This window comes from Myxine glutinosa, chromosome 5 (genome assembly GCF_964187855.1).
Source record: "Myxine glutinosa chromosome 5, kmMyxGlut1.1, whole genome shotgun sequence".
In the NCBI taxonomy this organism is placed as follows: Eukaryota; Metazoa; Chordata; class Myxini; order Myxiniformes; family Myxinidae; genus Myxine; species Myxine glutinosa.
Genome location: NC_136265.1, coordinates 41,597,391 through 41,620,759, shown reverse-complemented (window position 1 = coordinate 41,620,759; position 23,369 = coordinate 41,597,391). Strand labels below are relative to the sequence as shown.

Below are 23,369 nucleotides of genomic sequence, written 5' to 3'. Positions count from 1 at the left end.
GCCGGCTGCTTGGTTCCGTGCACGAACCCACGGTGACTTGACGTGTCAAAGTGTAGTTACACGTCCCGGTAACTCCTCTCGCCAGACGGGCTTTTAAACGCCGATTCTGTTACGTTGCTCAATAGCGATACCGCTCGCGTCCGAGCTCGGCGAGAGAAGAAGAAGAATCGTCGCTTCTCCAGGACCTCGTGTCTTTTCTTCTTCCGTTTCCGGTCTCCTTTTCTCAGAAGGGCTCCTGACCCTTTAATCACCACAACCTTTAATCGACTACACATTGATAAGCAAAGACCTGAATAGTAATTCACATACATTCACATAAATATGTAACACTCCCCCCCTTCAAGAAAGAAAGTTTGAACCCAGCGAAAACTTTCTTTGCCGGCCAACTTGGATAAACAAACCAGATAACTCACCCCCCCCCCCCCCCCAACTCATCAGTTTCCCCCGGGCACAGTCATCACTTTAAAATAAAGCAACAAAATTTCACACAATCCCCGAGATTAATTCCCTCTGGACCAAGCGTCAACCACTTCTAGTTTCTCTTGAATGACGGTTAAGGGGTGGTGACCAAAGCCCCCAAATTTAAACCTCTCCATAGCACTTTTTCGGGAGGCCCAGCGGAGTATTCCCTACATGGACGCCTTAAGGAATGTGGAGTTCATGGTTAGTCTGGGGAGGAAAGTTCATTACATGGACGCCTTTAAGAACGTGGAGTTCACGGTTAGTCCGTGCAGGAAAGTTCACTACCTGGACGCCTTTAAGAACGTGGCGTTCACGGTCAGTCCGTGTAGGAGCCCCGGCTCGGCGGCTCCCCCGTATATAATGCTTCAACTTCTCCAGACTCCTAACAGTTACGGTGGGACCCCTTGTCCCAGCCGTTACCTGACTGGCGGTCTCCTTCTCGGCCAGTGCTCTGACATTCATTCTTTCGGGAGGTGCCGTAACTCTGGGAGCCTCCATAGTAATATCGGCTGCTGCCAACCCCAAAACTCCTGCCAAGTGGTCCTCTTCTGTAGACCTCTCGACGCCTACGAAATGCCTTCCCTACTGTTATGGTCCGACCCTCCAAATCCTTACCATTCCAATTCTTCTCTGCCTCTCTGGCGTCTCTTGTGCTTGCAAACGTGACAAAGCCGAACCCTCTTGACCGTTGCGTTTCCCTGTCTTTTACCACCCGCACTTCCACCAGCGGCCCATATCTGTTGAAGACAGAGGTCAGAACCTCTTCCTCTGTGTTGAAGTTCAGTCCCCCTACAAATAACTTGGAACTTTTGTCGCCATCCCTAGCGGGGGTGGTGTTATTTCCCCTGCGGGGCTCTTTACCCACCCTCGGGTTACCATAAATTTGCCCCCCGGCCAAATCATTCCCGATAATCACAGATACTCCCTCTACAGGAAGCATGGCTTGTAAACCGACAGTGACCGGTCCTGACACCAAATCGGATTCCAAATGGATGACATGAAGTGGGGCACTAACACAGCCACCGATCCCTTTTAACCGAACACTATCACCAGTTGCGGTACTCTTTGACAATGGCAAAATGCCTTCAAGCATTAAGGATTGATGGGCTCCTGTGTCCCTCAAAACCCTAACCGGTCTTGGGTTAGTCAAGTCTCCCTTGAGTGAGACCAACCCCTCATAAATAAATGGTTGGTAACTCTTCTGTGGGCGATTTCTTACATTTGCCATCGCATTCGGAGTTGTACTAGTCGGACTCCGCTCTGGGTTGTCCCTTTTCATGAGGTAACAACTGGACATCAAGTGTCCAGGTTTTTTGCAGAAGGCGCAAGTAGGCCCGGAGGAAAAACTCGTGGTCTGCCTCGGGCCCCCCGAAAAATAAGTTTGTCTTGGGCCCATAGCCCCTTGATTTCGAACAGTTCGGGTATCAGCGTTGTCCCCATATTCATCTCGAGGCCGCCGCCATGTATTGTCGTTCTCCGCACCTGCTGTTCCCCACCTCCCCTGCGGAGATCTAGGCGAGGAGTTAGGTTCGTGGACCCCTATCCGGTGTGTTAAGGCATAATCATCTGCCATGGTGGCTGCGTCCCACAACTTCGGTATTTTCTTTTCCTGCAGGTACACTTTGATGTCCATGTGGACACACTGTTGAAATTCCTCCACCAGCATCAGGTCACGCAATGCTTCGAAGTCGTTCCCGACTCCTTTTGACTCACACCACCGATCAAACATATTTTCTTTCACTCTAGCAAACTCCACATGGGTCTCACTCTCCCTCTTCCTGGCATTCCTGAATTTTTGCCGGTAAGCTTCCGGAATCAACTCATAGGCTTTGAGGATATGCTTCTTCAATACCTCATAATCTGCACATTGGTCCATTGGTAGCGCCGAATAAATCTCTTGAGCTTTTCCCACCAGCACACTTTGCACAAGTATGGTCCAGGCCTCCTCCGGCCAGTTTAACTGTCGAGCCACTTTCTCAAAGTGTGGAAAAAATTTAGCGACTTCCTTTTCACTGAAGGGTGGAACCAGCCTCACATGTCTGCCCACATCCCAGGTGTTCTGGCTAGGTGTCGACCCCGTCAGCAAGGGTGGTACCTCTCCCCGTTCTCTCATTAACTCCAGCTCCTTGAATATAATTTCTTGCTGAAGCTCCATGTGACGTTCCTTTAATTCCCTTTCCGCTTTTCTCTCCTCTGCTTCGAGGTCCCTTGCAGCTCTCCTCTCCTCTGCTTTTCTCCCTTCTAACCTTTCCTGGAGTTCTCGTTCCACTCTCCTTTCCTCTGCTTGTTTCTCTTCTCTCCTCTCTTCTGCTTTCCTTTCTTCTTCTTTTAACCTTTCCTGGAGTTCTCGTTCCACTCTCCTTTCCTCGGCTTGTTTCTCTTCTCTCCTCTCTTCTGCTTTCCTTTCTTCTTCTTTGATCCGTTCCTGGCTCCGTAATTGCAACTCCAGTTTCCGGAGCTCAACGTCTTCTGGTTCTTCGGGTAGCCACTCCCAGGCTAACTCGTCCCATGTTCCTAATCCCACCATAGATTGTATCACCGTGGTCTGCAACTCTGCCTTCCTCAAATTAGTTCGGACCTCCAAGTTAAAATGTTTGGCCAATTTCAAGAGGTCCGCTTTTAGTAACGCTCGGAACTGTGCCTCACTAGGTGTTACCGCAAAGTTCTGTGCAACAAACGCCATGGTGACTATCGTTAACACCTGTTAACCTTCACCCAAGACTTTACCACAATTTCTCAAAAATTTACCAATTAATAATTAATTAATAAATTTTAATTAATAAAAACTATTATTTTATTATGTTATACAATTTTAAATCCCGGACGGGCCCCCAATTCTGTTACGTGGTCCTCCCGGTGACTACCTGGTCTCGGTGACCCCCGGACCGTGAGAGGAACTCCGCCAGAAAGATCTATTAGTTATGCGCGTTCATAACGCAATCAATATGAATTCCAATCAATAAGAAACCCCACACCAAGGATCCGGAATAATCAAGGATATATTCCCCGAGCAATCAACAACCATCAACCATCAGCAATCAATCTTACAAAGATGTAAACTCATCTACAGTAACTCTAAGATGGCCATCTTATACATTCCTCACGTGAGCCCCACTCCCGACTTCCTCCATGGTCAATGTCTCTCTCAATGTCTCCGTACTCCTGTAGTTCGATCTCCGCACGTGGGCGGTTGAACGGACCCTTCCTGACGTGCTTCCACCGGGCACGTCCCGTACCGGGAACAACGGCTGCAGCGCACACCTCCTGGCCAAGCAAAGCGGGTAAAGCAAAGCGGGCAAAGCAACACGCGGCTTGCCCAGTGCGACCCGTACTTGCCCAAGGTGCGACCCGTACGCGGCCTTGTAGACGGTGAGGCGAACTGTGCCGGCTGCTTGGTTCCGTGCACGAACCCACGGTGACTTGACGTGTCAAAGGGTAGTTACACATCCCGGTAACTCCTCTCGCCAGACGGGCTTTTAAACGCCGATTCTGTTACGTTGCTCAATAGCGATACCGCTCGCGTCCGAGCTTGGTGAGAGAAGAAGAAGAATCGTCGCTTCTCCAGGACCTCGTGTCTTTTCTTCTTCCGTTTCCGGTCTCCTTTTCTCAGAAGGGCTCCTGACCCTTTAATCACCACAGCCTTTAATCGACTACACATTGATAAGCAAAGACCTGAATAGTAATTCACATACATTCACATAAATATGTAACATATGTAACAATGTCAAGAAACAAGGCATCTGACAACAAGTGTCTAGTAAACATTATTTGGATCTCCAGGGACTAATATTATAAATAAAAACAAAACAAACAAACACCCCTCTCAACTGGAATGGTGCCCATGTACCCAGCTGGAACACAAGCACTTCCTGCAAGGGTCGTGACCAACAGGGAGTACCAGCCATATATCCACCCTATTTTGGCTTCCTTTACACAGTTAGGGAGGTTTTTGAACTGTATTTGAGAAACAAGAAGAAAGACATTGACAAACTAGAGCGGCACTCGGTAGAAAGCATACCTTCACTAGGCTGAACAGTTTATGTTTTCTACCCACTGATCGGCCGGATCTGGACTCGGACCTGAAATAAAAGCTAATCGGCTTTTTCTTGTCACTTACCCAACTCATCCACGAATTTTTGTCATAATTCATCATGTGCAGCGAATTTCATGCCTCTGCGCCTAGTATTTATTGTTATTTTAAATAAATTATTCTGTACACCGCCCTTGAGGCTCGGTTTGCAAGCCACCGTCTACACTTCAGGTAGAAGAGACATAATTACTCTTTTATGGAAAATGTTTTTCGAATTTGTTTTATCCTCAAAAATAGACTGTGGTGAACACACATTTGTGTTAAAACATTGGCCTTTAATACCTACCCATATGAAGGGGACAGACATCTGTACAAACACACAAACTGACTGTGTTTTATATGGTAGATACTGTAAATATATATATATACTGTAAATATATATATATACTGTAAATATTGTTACGGACACGACTTAAGATGTTGCTTGACCGAGCGGAATGGCCGCCGTGTTCGCACAGTTTACCCGATTACACTCGAACGTTGGCCGAATCGCGCTATGCTAAATCAATGAAGGAAAGGACACAACGGCTGGGATTAATGCAACGACACAAGGGGTACAGTTCTCAAGACCTCCGGAGGAGGATATAATATTGGTGATGCAGAAACGGGTAGATTACACGGTAAGAGGTAAAGCACAGAAAGATGGGCACTTAGACACAGTCTTATCTTATCCCCGACAGACCACAGACAAACGGGACAAGACTGACTTACACAGGGATTGATGGCAAGGAAGGGCAGGCAGTCGATAGCTCAAGGTGCACCTTGGCTCAGGGACAGGATACAGCTCGGTCCAGTCCAGAGATGCGGGGAGGTATTCAGCGCTTGGAGGTGGCGTCTTCTCTCTCCGTGGTGGGGGCGCATCTGACGTCACCTCCCTCTTCCTGCGCATGTCCAGCGGGGAGTGACATGCCCTCGGCTCGTTAGCTCCGCCCCAGATGGAATCGGTCCGCCGCTCCTATTGGGTGCGGGGGGTTACCGGGCTCCGCCCTTGACGAGGAGCTGACAGCGAGCCCCTGCATGGTAACCCCGTCGGAGCACATGTTCAATGGCGGCTAACCAAGCCAGAGTGAGGACGCACACTCCCCGCGCCGCCGCCGCTGTTGTTGTAGTTGTTGTTGTACCATGAGGAAGAGCTGCGGGGAGGTATTGGGAGGTCCTAAACTTTCTAACGGTGCCATACAATCACATTCTGGTGCAACGAAGAGTCAGAATTAATGGAAATGAGTCCTTAACTGACATAGACTAAGAATAACTAGCAAGATGTCCTATAGTTGTCTACGTGAGATGCGGTGAACCTGGGTGCGACATATAATGGGGGAAATAGGGGAAGGTCGGTTCTACAGAGTGTTGTTTACAGAAAATGGGACTAGGGAATGGGGGATTGGGGATAGTTGGGAAGTATTGGGGAAATAGGGGAATATTTACAAGCGGATATGGATGGAGGCCAAATCCCATATCCGCAACATTGCACCCTTCTCTACCTCGGGGCGTCCCGACCCGATAAATTTTTACCTACGTTAGTGTGGCACTCAGATGTAGTTCCCTCTACTATTAACTCAACCCTGAGTGCGACAGTTTTACAGATGTTCACAAATGAGTAAATATGTCCCCCTGCGACGTTGCACCCTTCTCCTCACAGAAACACACCCACAGGATAACCGAATCGCGGAAAGAATCCTCAAACTAAACATACAGCCGGTAGGGAGCATCATTTATACAAGACTACACTGATATTTACACTACGATCCAGGACCTGTTCTTTGAGGAACACATGCAGATGTTATGCATAGAGAGAGAGCACGCATGCCAGCATCGATACACCAACCCACGAGTGCTCTGTGGCCTTACGGCCTTTAATAATGTGCAGAGCACCCCATCCAAGCACCAAAAGCACCACCCCATCATGTACAGTCAGCACCATCCGGTGCACCAATAAAGTGTTCATAGTCACCGGTGGTGTCGCAGCCGGCCGATGTTCTGCCGCTGGTCTTGCCTTCATGTGGTGTACTTGGCCTTCTGGCTTCTTTCAAAAATAAAGAAAGGCGCCAACCGCGTCCATTTCTAAATTGTGGCCGTCAGGGGGGCCAACTATAAGTGGTTCACCTCTATGGCATAGGTGCCACGTTGACCCATAGGTCCATCAACGGGTGGTGCTTGCCCGCAAAAGAACTGCGGTCCATGGTGGGCGGCCACAAAAATTGCGGTCCATATGGTGTATCGATCCAGGCAGCAAGCAGCGAAAGTGCAGGCCCACAACTGCAGAGCCAGCACCTCTCTCTCCTCTCTCTCTGCCCCAAAGCCAGATCCTCGGAGGTGGGAGACAAAAGAAGAAGACAAGTGAGTAAGGTGGTAAGGGCGCAAAAGTGCACGCAATACAAGATGATGCACACTGGGGGCACATGGGAACCAGGTGAGACAGGTACGTCCCTACCGTACGCCCCCCCCACCAGGTAACCTACATTGCCCCTCCCTTACCCCTTACTGTATCCACAAAACACAACACTACCCATAAACATCTACTTTACACATCAACAAACGTCCCTACTGTCTTCTCCGTTCCTCCCATAAACCAAATTCGTCTTCTCTCCCTCCTAACCAATCAAATTTGCCATTTCCAACTCTCATCAAAATTTGCCATCTCCAATTCAACATCAAAATTTGCCATCACCAATTCATCATCAGTCCCTCCTAAGGAGGGAGAGATGGAATCACCCCAATGTCTCATCCCCGTCGTGATGCGTCTCACCAATCCAACCAGCAATTCTTATTTCCTGCAACACAGAACAAAGGAACACAGGTGTGGAGTCATCATCATCACCTCAGGTAAGTGGCTGCGTATGGTGCGACAGGTTCATCAATCCTAACTATTTCCTAAATGACTTTAACAACTTTACATTACCCGGGGTCTTTCCCTGCCAATCCATTGGCCAACTTACACTATGGGTTCTAAAAACCAATTCCCATTGACCAAACTGTGGTGCTTTTCAATTTGGGGTCTCACTCCCCCGATTCAACACTCGGTGCTTCCGCACAATTTCTGGGCGGTGACGTGTAGCTCTCCCAGCAGGTCTACCCACCTGCACACCTCCACCACTGTAGTTGCCACCCGAGCTTACCTGCTCCTCACCCTAACCTAACTAACTGGGGAAGGCCCTCTCGCACTCTCACCCCCTCAGTGCCCTCCCTCTCTGGCACGGGCTGCCCGATCCACACCCGGGATCCTCAGGCACCCACTGACACTAACGGCTCCCAGAGCTCACCTGCGGCCTCACCTGGCCGACATCCTCACAGTGGTGGAGTGCCCAAACCAACTACACACACTAACAGGCTACACGCCCAGCCATTTCCACAACACTAATGCACCCATCCACAATACCATTCTGCAACCGCACCACAAATGCCAATATCCAACCACAATTTACCTATACCCTCTACCTAACACTTACACTACCCGCCCCGGGTACTTGTGAAAGGGGTCCACTCTTCCCCCATCCACACCTTCGCACCATGCACACCACTCCGTACCACTTACTCCAACTCTCTCCACACCACTCATTCCCTGCTCCATGTATTCCACACACCTGTACTTGCACACCTGTGCTCTCATACTTGGTGCCGCCTGCACCCTTCTCTCCCCAAGCGCATTCGCGCTGATCCACACACTTGTTCAGTTGCACACCTGTGCAATCACACCTGTTCCATCCTCACACAGCATCATCTCATCTAACTACTCCCCTCTGAAACTTGCGCTTCCCAGTCGCCCCTTTAAACTATTGCGCTCCCTCGTCATTATCAACCACACTAATCTACCTGCGTCCCCACTACAGGTATCAGTCACTAACTAATCTTAACGTCACCTAATGTCATCTTCGCTAGATCCCTACACACCATATCCTAACCCACCCGGGCTAGTTTTCACTGCCATACACCCCATAAACTATAGCGCATTTGCCCCCACCATGGGAAGGGTGGCAGGGATGCCACCCTTACCCACCGGGCCCATCGCTCATCAATCCCCCAGTCCTCTGGCACTAATAAGCCCCCCTTATTCAGAGGTACTGGGTCCCGCCTCGGCATCTAAAGCCGAGGCAATCCACGGGGGCGCCTGCTCGCCGGTGTAAGGCCTTCTAGTTCCCCGGGGTCTGGCGGGGGGGTGTCTGGGGTCGGCTAACCCGCTCCCCCCTGGGCGGAGTTAAGGGCCTCAACCGCCGGGGATCATCCCGGCGCGTGGCCCGACAGTGCCGCGCCAGGTGACCCAGACGGTTGCAAGTATAGCACCTCACCTGATAAGGTGCTTGTCTCCGGAATTCCAAATTCCCCCCCCCCCCCCCCCGTAGGTCCGAATTGGATTACCCGCTCGTGGTCCACCGCGGGCCACCTCCGGGGCCGCCTGCCATGGTCCAGGTCCCGCCAGGCGCTGGTCCACCAGCCTCCGGACCATGCCCGCCAGGTCAGGACTCACGTCGGGGGCGGGCCCCCTAAGGGGTCCGCCCTCCATCGGAGGTCCCACCTGGCGGACCGCCATTGCGTGACGCTCGCTCCCCCGGGCCAGGGGCCTCGCTGCTTCCCAACGGGCCGCAGCGTCAGCCGCCTGGCTCAGAGTCTGCGGGCGCCACATGGCGAGCTGTTGCCGGAGCTCAATATCCGGGAGGGCCTGGATAAAATGGTCCAGCGCCAGGCTTTCCCGGGAATCCGCTGCCATGCTAGCTAGCATGTGCGATCCCCACTGCGCGGCGAATGTCGTGGGCAAGTTCCCCGATGGCTTCCTGGGGCTTGCGTTTTCGCAGCGCGAGCTGAGCTTTAACAAGCTCGCTCTGCTGTTCAATGCCGAATCGATTAATTAGGGCATCGCGGAGGGCTGGCAGGGTGAGAGCACCCGCTGGTAATGCCGTCAGCACCTCCGCCGCCGCGCAATGCGGCCACCAGGTGTACTCCACCTTCGTCCTCACCCCAACCGTTGCCCTTACACACACAGTCATACGGCGCGAGTGGGACCTTGTGGGACCACCTCGTATGCGAGTCGTTGGCCGCCTGCCGGACCCCATGCGTCGCCCCTTGCGGGGTCAGCGCGGGGCCGAACCGGCCGGGCCCCCACAGTACATTACCCCCAAGGGGCTCTCGTGCCTCCCCTGTCCCTCTTACAACTACCCCTGTTGGTGTCGATGCATGGGTCACACTTCCGCAACCCGCTACCCATTCCATACCACCACCACCTTGCTCACCCACACCTCGCACCTCTCCCATCACCGGACCCTCTCGCTCGCACCCTCGTTCCATACCCTCCGGACCAGCCATACACCTCACTCTTGGCCTCTCACGAACATCCGGGTCTATCTCGACCCCCAAGCTTATTAAATCACCTGGCGCATCATACGCACGACCATATTGGTCACCACTTACACCGGGTCCTCTTTCTCTTCGCTTCTCCTCCATCACCTGCGAATCCCTCATCCGGTTAATGAGCACATCATCACGATCCGAACACAGACTTTGGACCAATTCTTTTACTTCCTCCTTTATCTCTTTCTTATCCTCTCTCCGTCGCTTCTTAATTTCGCTCACCCCTTCTTCCACTTCTTCTAATTTCTGCTTCACCTCCTTCATCTCCTCGTGCGCCCCTTTAAGTTCTTCCTCTAACTCCACTTTAGTTTTTTCTATGTGCTCCCGCACCTCCCGCTCTTTAACCTCCATCACCTCTACCACCTTGTTCATTTTCCTCGTCAGGTCCTCATGTACCGTCTGACACTCTTTTTTAATTACCCCTACGTCCTTTTTCATCTCCTTCTGTGTCGATTTTAAACCCTCTATTACCGCTGTGTTCTTCTTTACCTGGTCCCCCAACTCCTTTTGTCCCACTGTCAGTTGTTCTACTCCCAGCGTCAACTCCTCTATACCACCTTGCAATTTTACAGTCCCCTTTCTCACCTCCTTCTCCATGCGCTCCTTACAGTGCCTCACCTCCTCGCGCACTCCTCCGACCTCCTCACTCACACCTCTTCTGATCTCTTCTCCCATCACTTGCATCTCCTGCCCAGATGCCACCCTCATCTGCTCCATTTCCTCCCTGTGAGCATCCAATTTAGTTTCTACCCCCATTCTGACCCCCTCTATATGCTGCCCCATTTGTTTAACTTCCCTTTCCGCTTGGTCCCTCATGTCCCTCAATTTGCCTTCCATACTGTTTTCTAACCCCTCTAACCGCTTTTGCATCCCTTCCATTTGATTCTCTTGAGCGGCCATTCTGTTTTCTACCCCCATTAACCCCTCCTGTATTTCCCCTAATCTATTGTCTAATCCCTCTATTCTACTCCCTAACCCTCCGATCTGGGCCCCCATTTGGCCCTCCAATCGCTCACCCTGAGCATCCATCCGGTTCCCCATTACCCCCATTTGGCCCTCCAATCGCTCACCCAATTGCTCACTATCAGCCCTCATTTGCTCACTATTAGCCCCCATACTGTTTTTCAAACCTCCAATTTGGTCTCCCATTTGTCCCATAAGGGCCCCCATCATTCTGTTTTCCATTTCTTCATTATTCTTGTCCATAAGGGCCTTCATTTGCATAAAAAAAGGTTCAAATCCACCGGTGGCGCTACTACGGTCGCGGGCGCGGTCGCCGTGGCCATGTGCGAGGCGCCATTTTGCGCGCCCGTAACCTCGTGCGCGACGACGCTATTTTGCGAACCTGCCACCCTCACTGCTTCGCTCTCCTCTTGTCCCTCAATTTGGTCCTGGATCGAACCTGCCTCACTCTCCTCTACCGGAACCCAGCCGTCTTGATCTGCCATAGCGCGACATTCAAAATTCGGGTTTTTATTTTTGTAAAACACAATCAAATTTCGCCGTTATAATTTCGAGTGCGTGAAGCGCGTTTCAGGTCCGATCTCACTCCCCGACACCAATTGTTACTCTAATAGTACAATTGGTGTTCCAAAATTTGGGCCTAACAAATTTAGTCCCAGGTCCGAATCCAACTCCTGACAACCAATTGTTACGGACACGACTTAAGATGTTGCTTGACCGAGCGGAATGGCCGCCGTGTTCGCACAGTTTACCCGATTACACTCGAACGTTGGCCGAATCGCGCTATGCTAAATCAATGAAGGAAAGGACACAACGGCTGGGATTAATGCAACGACACAAGGGGTACAGTTCTCAAGACCTCCGGAGGAGGATATAATATTGGTGATGCAGAAACGGGTAGATTACACGGTAAGAGGTAAAGCACAGAAAGATGGGCACTTAGACACAGTCTTATCTTATCCCCGACAGACCACAGACAAACGGGACAAGACTGACTTAGACAGGGATTGATGGCAAGGAAGGGCAGGCAGTCGATAGCTCAAGGTGCACCTTGGCTCAGGGACAGGATACAGCTCGGTCCAGTCCAGAGATGCGGGGAGGTATTCAGCGCTTGGAGGTGGCGTCTTCTCTCTCCGTGGTGGGGGCACATCTGACGTCACCTCCCTCTTCCTGCGCATGTCCAGCGGGGAGTGACACGCCCTCGGCTCGTTAGCTCCGCCCCAGATGGAATCGGTCCGCCGCTCCTATTGGGTGCGGGGGGTTACCGGGCTCCGCCCTTGACGAGGAGCTGACAGCGAGCCCCTGCATGGTAACCCCGTCGGAGCACATGTTCAATGGCGGCTAACCAAGCCGGAGTGAGGACGCACACTCCCCGCGCCGCCGCCGCTGTTGTTGTAGTTGTTGTTGTACCATGAGGAAGAGCTGCGGGGAGGTATTGGGAGGTCCTAAACTTTCTAACGGTGCCATACAATCACATTCTGGTGCAACGAAGAGTCAGAATTAATGGAAACGAGTCCTTAACTGACATAGACTAAGAATAACTAGCAAGATGTCCTATAGTTGTCTACGTGAGATGCGGTGAACCTGGGTGCGACATTTAATGGGGGAAATAGGGGAAGGTCGGTTCTACAGAGTGTTGTTTACAGAAAATGGGACTAGGGAATGGGGGATTGGGGATAGTTGGGAAGTATTGGGGAAATAGGGGAATATTTACAAGTGGATATGGATGGAGGCCAAATCCCATATCCGCAACAATATATATATATACTGTAAATATATATATATACTGTAAATATATATATATACTGTAAATATATATATATACTGTAAATATATATATATATATATGTATATATATATATATATATATATATATATATATATATATATATATATATATATATTGTTGTGGATATGAGAATGTTTTTTTTTTTTAGTGTTGTGGTAAAATGTTGTTGTAAAAGGTTGTTGTAAAATATCACCCCTCCTCCCTCCGTTTGTGGTTGTATAAAGGTCAAAGGGCGTTCCCGTAGTTAGTCCATAAAACATACATGCAGGACACGATATATCTTTTTTGACAGTTATATCCTTATTATGTGTATTAGTGTAAGGCTGTGTCTTCCATTAATTGAAATACTCCATTGCACCAAGTGAAATAAGATAGATTCCCTTTCATTCCCATTCCCAAAACCTCCATTTCCAACTGCGTCATTGCCATTCGCATTGCCAACTACAATTGCCGCCATTAAGCGTGGTCAGCTCGGGGAAGAAGGGCGTGCCCGCCCATCGTCATAGAGGGGAGGAGTGAGCCAGCCCCGAACAACCAACCAAGTACAAGGGGTTTGGCTTGAGAGGGCGGAGAGAGAACGCTCGGGGAGGTTCGCGAAGGTTCGAGGGTGTGGCCTATATAACCCGCGGCCCCGACGCCCCCAGAGGAGAGTTGAGTAAGGGATCCCTGAAAGAGCAGTTTCCGCCACCGCAGCTTCAGCCACAGCAGTTTCAGCCACCGCAGCTTCAGCCACAGCAGTTTCAGCCACCGCAGCTTCAGCCCCAGCAGCTTTGGGGCCTTGACGGCAGTTTCGAGCGAGGCCGCGAAGGAACGGCGGCTGCTAAACGCGCCGATAGAGAGAGGGCGGCGGCTGCTCATCCCCGACCCGACCGTGCTGCGGTTCCAGCTGGACCTTCCTCCCCCTCCAGCCATCCACCTCCTGCCATTCCTGTCATCATTCCCCACGTGAGTCTGTCTTTTGTTTGTTCTGTCCCAGGGTATTAATTAAGACTGTAGGTAAGCTAGCATTGCACTGTGTCTCTGATTTCTTCTGTATATTATTTTATTATCTTTCCTTCTCCTTGGTTTTTTTTGGTCCTGTAAATAGTAAATAAATTATATTTGTATTCCTTACCCTTTGTCTTTCTTCTTCTTCTTCACATCCTTCGTTTTAGTCTTTTCCCCATTGAATATCTGTGGCGCGATTCGGCCAACGTTCAGGTATCGGGTTAGTCGGGGTAACTGTTAGGGCCACGGTGCCATCCGCTCGGCAAATCAACATCTTATCCGTGGTCCGTAACAATTGGTGCCAGGAGTGGGATCGGACCCGAAGCGCACTTAACGCGCTCAAAAGTACGAGCTGCCGAAATTTGTTTTGTTTTAAGAAAAACCTGAATTTTGAAATCGCGCCATGGCTAGTCAAGGCGATCGGATGCCGGTGGGGGAACTAGAAGAGGGGTTAGGATTAACCCAGGATCAGAGGGAAGAAATGGAGGAGAGCAATGAGGAGGTGGTTGAGGGAGTATCGGGCGCACAAAATGGCACCTTTGCGCACGTGGTTACAGCGGCACCAAATTTAGCGGCGCCCGTGACCGTAGCAGCACCGGTGGATTTGAACCTTTTTATGATACAAATGGGGGCCCTTATGGAAAAAATGGGTGAGCGATTGGAGGGCCAAATGGGGGTAATGAGGGACGAAGCGAGGGGTACCGGTGAACGGTTAGACAATAAATTTGAGGAGTTAGACAATAATTTAAAGGGGTTAGACAATAATTTAAAGGGATTAGACAATAAATTTGAGGGGTTAGACAACGGGATAAAAGAGGTGAACAATGGGTTAAGGGGGTTAGAAAACACAATGGACGACAAATTGCGGGAAGTAGGGGAGCAATCCGCCCGGGAAATCAAACGGATGGGGAACCAGATAGAAGAGGTGAAAGTCGGGTTGGAAGGTAAATTGGATGCCCAAAGGGATGAATTGGGACAGATGAGGGTGGCATCTACAAAAGAGATGGAGGAGATGAAGGAGGAGATACGACGAGGTGTAAGCGAGGAGGTCTCGGGGGTACGCGAGGAGGTAAAGCGAGGTGAGAAGCGTATGGAGAAAGAGGTGAGAAATGGAATGGCTAGATTACAAGGGGGCATAGAGGACCTGACGCAGGAGGTGGAACAGCTGACGGTGGGACAGACGGAGTTAGTGGAGCAGGTACAAAGGAACACTGCGGTACTAGGAGGGTTAAAGGCGACACAAAAAGAAATCAAGAACGAATTAATAGCGACACAGAGGGAATGTCAGATGGTACGTGAGGGACTGACAACGAGGTTGGACGAGGTGACAGAAGTAATGGAGACGAAGGACCGGGAGGTGAGGACGCACATAGAAACGGTTAAGGTGGCGTTAGAGGAAGAGATAGAGGGGGCGCACCGGGAAATGAAGGAGGTAAAGGAAAAATTAGAGGAGGTGGAAGAAGGGGTGAGTGAAATTAAGAAGAGACGGAGGGAAACTGAGAAAGAGATAAAGGAGGAAGTAATGGAATTGGTACAAGGTCGGTGCTCAAATTGTGATGGTGTGCTCGCTAACCAAATAAAGAGTTTGCAGGTGGCGAAGGAGGTGCGGAGACGAGGTGCCAAGGTGAGTGGCGATATATTCGGAAATGTATATGATGTGAGGGGAGCTTCAGTCGGCTTGGGGGTTGATTTGGATCCGGGTGTTCGTGAGAGGCCGTTGGTGAAGTGTGCGACAGGTACGGAGTGCGAAGGAGGAGGTGTGCAAGAATGTCCGACTCTGGGGTGTGTGAGGAAAAAGTGCGCGCCGAGGAGTGAGTGTGCTGTCGAGAGTGAGTTGGTCGTAGCGCGTGTCCGAGGGAGCACATGGAAGCGCGGGATGGGGAGTGTTACAGAGGATGTAACGAGAGAGTGCACACCTGTGGTGAGTGTTACGGAGGAAGTAACGGGAGAGTGTGCACAAGAGGATGCACGAGAAAGGTGTGTAACAGAGGAGTGCATGAGGAAAGAGTGCGCTGTCAAAAGTAAGGGAGAATGCACGCCTGTGGTGAGTGTCACAGAGGGTGTAACGGGAGAGTGTGCGCAAGAGGATGCGCGAGAAAGGTGTGTAACGGACGGGTGCATGAGTACAGAGTGTGCTGGCGAGAGTGAGGGTGAATGCGCGACCGAGTGTGGTGGTAAAAGTAGTAAGAGTGACACGGAGCGTAAGTTGGTTGTGGCAGGTGAGAGAGGATGTACACCTGGAATGGAAGGATGCACACCTGGAATGGTAGAGCGTGTGTGGGAATGCACACTGGAATTGGTAGTGAGGCACGTGGTTGGGTGTGCAAGTGAGAGCACACCTGTGGTTGTCACAGAGGAGGTGACCGAGGAGGGGGCGCGAAGAGGTGTGTTGGTGAGGTGCACGAACGACGAGTGTGTGCAAAGGTGTGCGGTGGTCAGGTGTGTGACCAAGTCTGTGAGTGTACCTGGGTGTGTCAGGGAAGGTGCAATGACAAAGAGTATGGAGACGGCTGGATGTGTGAGCAAGGAACGGGCTGCGGGGTGTAAGCATGCAAATGGAGCATCGATGCTAACCGGGTTAGCGGTTAGAGCGACGTATAGCCGAATTGGGCCCTCGGTGCGCGTCGGGCAGCTTTATGTGCCAAGGGGATCCGCGGCGGTTTCGAAAGAACCGCCGTGCGAGATCCATGCCGGGCCGCGCTTTGAACGGCCGCGTCCGTGCTCCACTAAGCGGAGCGGGCGGCCCTGCAGGAAGGGTCGTCATGGCGACCCCTTTTTGTTGAGGCGTTCAGGCAGGTCGAGATCGGGCCATTGGACGGCTCTGTGCCGAGATGGTGCGTGGGATCTCGGCCCGGGTAAGCCCCCGTCCCTGCACCGAATGCCGGACGCATCCAACCGCTGGCACCAAACAACCCGCATTCATTGCTCGGCTTTACGAAGCCGAGCTTTAGAGATGAATTGGCGCACCGAGAGGCACTAGTGAGTAGACTGTGATGATGAGGATAGTGTTTTGGCCCCGAAATTAGAAAAACAAAATTTGATGATTGGCAGAGTGATGATTGGCAGATGATTGGCAAATTTTTGATTTGTTGAATTTGGACGAGCAAAATTGGTAGTGGGAGAGATACCCGATGTGATGGGTTGGCAACTCTGCCATCTCTCACAGCGGGGGCAAAGGAGCACTAGGTTTATGGGGTTTATGGCAGTGAAAACTAGCCCGGGAGGGTTAGGATATAGTGTGTAGGGACCTAGAAGATGACCTTAGGTAACGGTAAGATTAGGTAGTGACAATGATACCTGTAGTGGGGACGCAGGTAGATTAGTTTGGATGATAATGACGTGGTATGTGCTTAGTTTAAAGGGAAGACGGGGAGCACTAAGTTAGCAGGGCAACAGTTAGATGAGATGATGCCGAGTGTTTGAGGATCGAAAGTGTATTGAGCGTGGAAGTGTATGGAGCAGTGAGTAAGGAACGATTGTGATTGCACAGGTGTGCAACTGAACAGGTGTATGGAGCAGTAGTGAGTGATAGTGATGTGAGTTGTGCTGACCAAATGGTCCAGGAAGGAAGGAGGGTGCAAGTGGCACCAGGTGTGATTGCACAGGTGTGCAACGACAGGTGTATGAAAAACAGGTGTATGGAATGGATGGTCGTGGAGTGAGTATGGTGGAAACTGTGGAGTGGAGTGGATGGTGCGAAGGTGTGGATGGGGGAAAGGAGGATGGACCCCATCACGAATACCCGGGGAGGGTAGTGTAAGAGTTAGGTAGAGGGTACAGGTAAATTGTGGTTGGATATTGGCATCTGTGGTGCGTGGTGGAAGAATGGTGATTGAATGGGTGCATTAGTGTTGTGGAAATGACTGGGCGTGTAGCCTGTTAGTGTGTATAGTTGGTTGGGCACTCCACCACTGTGAGGATGTCGGCCAGGTGAGGCCGCAGGTGGGCTCTGGGAGCCGGTAGAGTTGTTGTGGATGGGGCCCGAGGATCCGGAGGACGGACCCGGGTAGCCCAGTGCCAGAGGGCACCAAGGGGTGACAGAGCCAGGAGGGGCCTTCCCCAGTTAGTTAGGTTAGGGTGAGGAGCTAGGTAAGCTCGGGTGGCAACTGCAGTGGTGGAGGTGTGCAGGTGGGTAGACCTGCTGGGAGAGCTACACGCCCCAGTCCTGAAATTGTGCAAGGGCACAGGGAGTTGCATCGGGGGAGTGAGACCCCAAATTAAGGAAGCACCACAGTTTGGTCAATGGGAATTGGTTTTTAGAACCCATAGTGTAAGTTGGCCAATGGATTGGCAGGGAAAGACCCCGGGTAGTGTAAAGTGTGTTAATGACATTTAGAGGATAGTTAGGATGGAAATCTCCTCGCACCATCTACATCCACTCACCTGAGGTGATGGTACTCCGCACCATGCCATGTTTTTATTATTTTTATGATGCAAAGGTTTTGGATTGTGAGACGCATCATGACGTGGGTGTGACATTGTGCTTTTGTTCCATCTCTCCCTCCTTATGAGGATTGATGATGAATTGGTGATGGCAAATTTGGTTAGAGGGATTGTGGGAACGAATTTGGTTTCGGGGAAATATGGGGAAGACGTGACAGTAGCGACAAATTTGTAAATGTGTAGATTTTTGTAAATATGGGGTAAGGGCAAGGGTAGATTAGGTGACGGGGGGGGGGGGGGGTGACGTACGGTAGGGACGAGCTTTCTCACTTCGCTCTCCGTACGCACTTCGCCTTGCATTGCCTTGATTGATGTGTACCCTTGTGACCTTACCCCTCGCTCATCTGTCTTTCCCCCCCTTTGTCTCCCACATGAGGACCTGTGCGCCACTGGGCGCCGAGGGGAGCGTGCGTGAGTCCGCCATTGTGCGCCCGGAACTCCCAGAACCAGCTGTCTGCATCGATGCACCACATTATGGACCACATGTCACTTATGGACCCCATGGGTTGGGGCATGGCCCCTCTGCTGGAACCGGCCATGGAGGCCCGAGATCTTGCTGGCGGACCTTGGCCACAGGGCACCGATGCCCCACAGGTGAACCACACTAGTCGGCCCTGTGTGCCATAAATAAATAAAAATGGACACGTTGGGTGCATTTTATTTCCACCAATAGGCCGCCAGTAAGAAAATGAAAGAAAGACAACAACTGGAAGAAAGCAAATAGCCAGCAGAGGGAGCCGAAGAGCAAGAGACCACCAGCAGGGTTAGGGGTTGTTTGGTTATTTTTATGAACTGTGGTGACTGCACCGATTGGTGCTTGAGGGTGTATTGGTGCGTTTTTGGGTGCTTTCATGGTGCATTGATGCAGAGCAGACTGTCTCCCCCCCCCCCCCCAGAAAGAACAATCACAGGTCCTGGGTTACGTTTTGTAAATAAAGTAACGTCATTGTAAATAATGCTCCCCACCGTCAATGTATAGTTTGAAGACAATTCCGCAATTCGGTTAGCTGTGGGCGTGAGTCTGTTAGGTAGGGTGCAATGGAGCAGCGGGACATATTTATTGGTGTTTTAAAACTGTCACACTCAGGGTCAGGTTAAAAGTAGAGGGAACTACACCTACGTGCCATACTAAGGTAAAAGTTATAGGCCCGGGCTGTGCCTAAGGGGAGGAGGGTGCAGTGTTGTGGATATGAGAATGTTTTTTTTTTTTAGTGTTGTGGTAAAATGTTGTTGTAAAAGGTTGTTGTAAAATATCACCCCTCCTCCCTCCGTTTGTCGTTGTATAAAGGTCAAAGGGCGTTCCCGTAGTTAGTCCATAAAACATACATGCAGGACACGATATATCTTTTTTGACAGTTATATCCTTATTATGTGTATTAGTGTAAGGCTGTGTCTTCCATTAATTGAAATACTCCATTGCACCAAGTGAAATAAGATAGATTCCCTTTCAATCCCATTCCCAAAACCTCCATTTCCAACTGCGTCATTGCCATTCGCATTGCCAACTACAATTGCCGCCATTAAGCGTGGTCAGCTCGGGGAAGAAGGGCGTGCCCGCCCATTGTCATAGAGGGGAGGAGTGAGCCAGCCCCGAACAACCAACCAAGTACAAGGGGTTTGGCTTGAGAGGGTGGAGAGAGAACGCTCGGGGAGGTTCGCGAAGGTTCGAGGGTGTGGCCTATATAACCCGCGGCCCCGACGCCCCCAGAGGAGAGTTGAGTAAGGGATCCCTGAAAGAGCAGTTTCCGCCACCGCAGCTTCAGCCACAGCAGTTTCAGCCACCGCAGCTTCAGCCACAGCAGTTTCAGCCACCGCAGCTTCAGCCCCAGCAGCTTCGGGGCCTTGACGGCAGTTTCGAGCGAGGCCGCGAAGGAACGGCGGCTGATAAACGCGCCGATAGAGAGAGGGGGGCGGCTGCTCATCCCCGACCCGACCGTGCTGCGGTTCCAGCTGGACCTTCCTCCCCCTCCAGCCATCCACCTCCTGCCATTCCTGTCATCATTCCCCGCGTGAGTCTGTCTTTTGTTTGTTCTGTCCCAGGGTATTAATTAAGACTGTAGGTAAGCTAGCATTGCACTGTGTCTCTGATTTCTTCTGTATATTATTTTATTATCTTTCCTTCTCCTTGGTTTTTTTTGGTCCTGTAAATAGTAAATAAATTATATTTGTATTCCTTACCCTTTGTCTTTCTTCTTCTTCACATCCTTCGTTTTAGTCTTTTCCCCATTGAATATCTGTGGCGCGATTCGGCCAATGTTCAGGAATCGGGTTAGTCGGGGTAACTGTTAGGGCCGCGGTGCCATCCGCTCGGCAAATCAACATCTTATCCGCGGTCCGTAACAATATATATATATATATATATTTATATATATATATATATATATATATATATATATATATATATATATATATACTATATATATATATATATATATACATATATATATACATATATATATACATATATATATACATATATATACATATATATATACATATATACATACTATATATATATACATATATATATACATATATATATACATATATATATATATATACATATATATATACATATATATATACATATATATATATATATATATATATATATATATATATATATATATACACAGACTTGGCATTTAATATGGAATATTTTTTTTGTGGGGGTGAACTTACTTTTCAAGATGTCTTAGAACCAAAAGTTCATTGGAATTATGTTGAAATTATTCTGGATTTTGTTAAAGTGACCTTTAAAAGAAACAAAAACCACATTTGGCATTTCGAAACAAATAAATTGATCCTTGAAAGTGATGTAAACTGATATCGAACTCAATTCATGGACAGTACTGTGTTAAACGTCTGTCCGTTTTCCAGAAGTATCTCTTTATTTTGCACATTAGCCAAAGTTTTGTTTAACAAAAACAAAAGTTAAATTACGACTGGGATTACGGATAGTAAAATTACAGTTCAGTACTACGTGTAACCCCCACGAGCATTCAGGAGAGCACGTACACATTGAGGCATGCTGTTCACGAGATTTGCCAAGGTTTGGACAGGAATTGCTTGCCATGCAGTGACAATAGCCTGCTGCAATTCACGCACAGTGGTGGGCTGCTGGACCAAGTTGTCGATTTGACGCGTTAATTCTGCCCACAAGTTCTCTATCGGATTCATATCCGGGGACATGGCAGGCCACTCCATATGCTCTACACCAGGGGTCGGCAACCTTTTTGACATGAAGTGCCAGTTTGAAATGTTCTTGTTAATTTGTTTGCCCTATCAACATTAAGTTTAACATTAAGTTTAATTATGACACCACATCAAAAAAATACTTCCAACAGACATGGAATTTAAATTCCATCCATATAGGCGACATGCACAGCAACAACATTTTAAAGAAACATTTATCTCTCATAATCAGGACATTGTAATGATCATTTTATCATTGTAAAATTTGTCCCCCATGAGGTTACAAATTATATGCATGGACCCCATTTCAAAACACTGTTTTCAGTAACTCATTTACAAAGTATTGGGAACAAATGTCAAAAAGGAAGAATAAAGTGTATCAAACAGAAATACCAGTACGATACAAGAATGCTGCCATCCTCATGAAAACATCCACATCTGAGTTGGAAAAAAGAGATGGACAAACAGCTACATATGCAAAGCCATGTGTACTACAAATAAACAGATGCCTATTGGTCAGTGTGATCCCTGGCCCTGCTTTCCTTTGCTGAGCTCCATTATCTGGGGGTTGTAGTTAGTCACTTTAAGTTGCACACATGCTTCGGAGTGTTTGTCAAACGACTGCGGGAGGGGCTGAGCACGTTCTTCATGTGTGAGAATATCTGCTCACAGAGGTACTTTGACCCGAAGATAGACAGCAAAGTCAGTGCAACGTTCCGGAGAAAACTGAACTTCTTCGGCAAGGATGTCCAGCAGGTGAAGATGCAGGTTTCGTGATCTTGCACTGCCGTGGTTTCTAGTTGTTTCCGGAGCTCTGCAAACTTAGTCACCCACAGTGTTGAACTTTTCAGCTCAATCAGCTGCATTTCCATGTCCTGTGTATCCAACCAGTCTATCAGAGATAAATCCAATTCGTGTCCATCAAAGCTGTCTGGCTTGATCAAGAAAGAGAACATGGGCCCATACTTCTGAAAGTCCCCAAATCGTGTTGTGAACTCTGACTCAAGCTCGCTCATGTATTTGCCTATTTCAGCAGTGCTGATGCTGTGCTGCGAGGAAAGCTCCCTTACGTGTCTGAAGTAGCGGAAAGTGGAGGTAGCAACATAGCTTGAAAAGATTGCTAGCTTGCCGACTGCCAAATGCCAATGACTGCCAAACGTGGTATGTCATTCACGTCCACGCTCTCGTCAAGTGTAATGCTAAATACCACAGCATCTTTTAACCCAGCTATTTGCTGCGTGCTCACATTTTCTGACATTTCTTTGATGCATCGCTCAACACTTCCAGCTGACATGGGAATATCTTTTATTCTTGATTTGATTGTCCCTTTGTTTGGTAAGCCTTCAAACAGAACCTCTGAGCTACAGAGAAAAGCCTCCTTAATATATTCGCCATCCGTGAATGGCTTTCCATGTTTCGCAATGCAATGACCAATGCGATAGTTTGCTTCAGACGCATGGTTTTTAGCAGTAGCAAAGATTTTGAGGGTGTTGGCTTGCTTCCCATACCTGGACACGGCACGTTTGATGGATTCTGCCTTGTCTGCTGATCTTTGAAAGTTTTCTCGTGCTTTGTCTCAAAATAGCGCTTAACACTCGACATTCGACAAACAACATTTTCAAAACAAAGTACACACAGCACGGTCCTTCTGAAAAACAAAACCCCACTCTTCTGTCCATGAGGGCTGGAATGCCTGAACCTTTACTTTAGCTTTCTTATCTAGTGGGGTTGCCATCATCTCCCGAACCTGAACCGCTTCACTACAATTCCTGTGGGAAATGTGAGCGGGAGGCCGTACTGTCAATCAAACGTAATAAGACAGGCCGAGCAACAGCCAATGGCTGTTCAAGAGGTGATTTGGCATGCAGCTGAGAGGGCACTGCTTTCGCCAGTGTGCCAATGACTACGCTGCCACGTGCCAGTGGTGGCACGCGTGCCTAAGGTTGCCGACCCCTGCTCTACACCATGGTCAACAAGAAGTGTTGGATCATGCAAGCACGATGAGGCCGTGCCTTGTCATCTTGGAAGACAAAGTTTCCTCGAAAGGCTGCATGAGCAAATGGAAGCAATGTTTCTTCCAGAATGGCCCTGTACTTGAAC

The 23,369-nt window shown here is 49.5% G+C and overlaps 1 protein-coding gene across 18 annotated transcripts in view; it reads right to left on the bottom strand.

Annotated features, from left to right (window-relative positions):
• The window catches only part of LOC137427628 (uncharacterized), a 96,000-nt gene that overhangs the window by 7,600 nt on the left and 65,031 nt on the right, over positions 1-23,369 (bottom strand). The gene's annotated exons all lie outside the window — the stretch shown is intronic.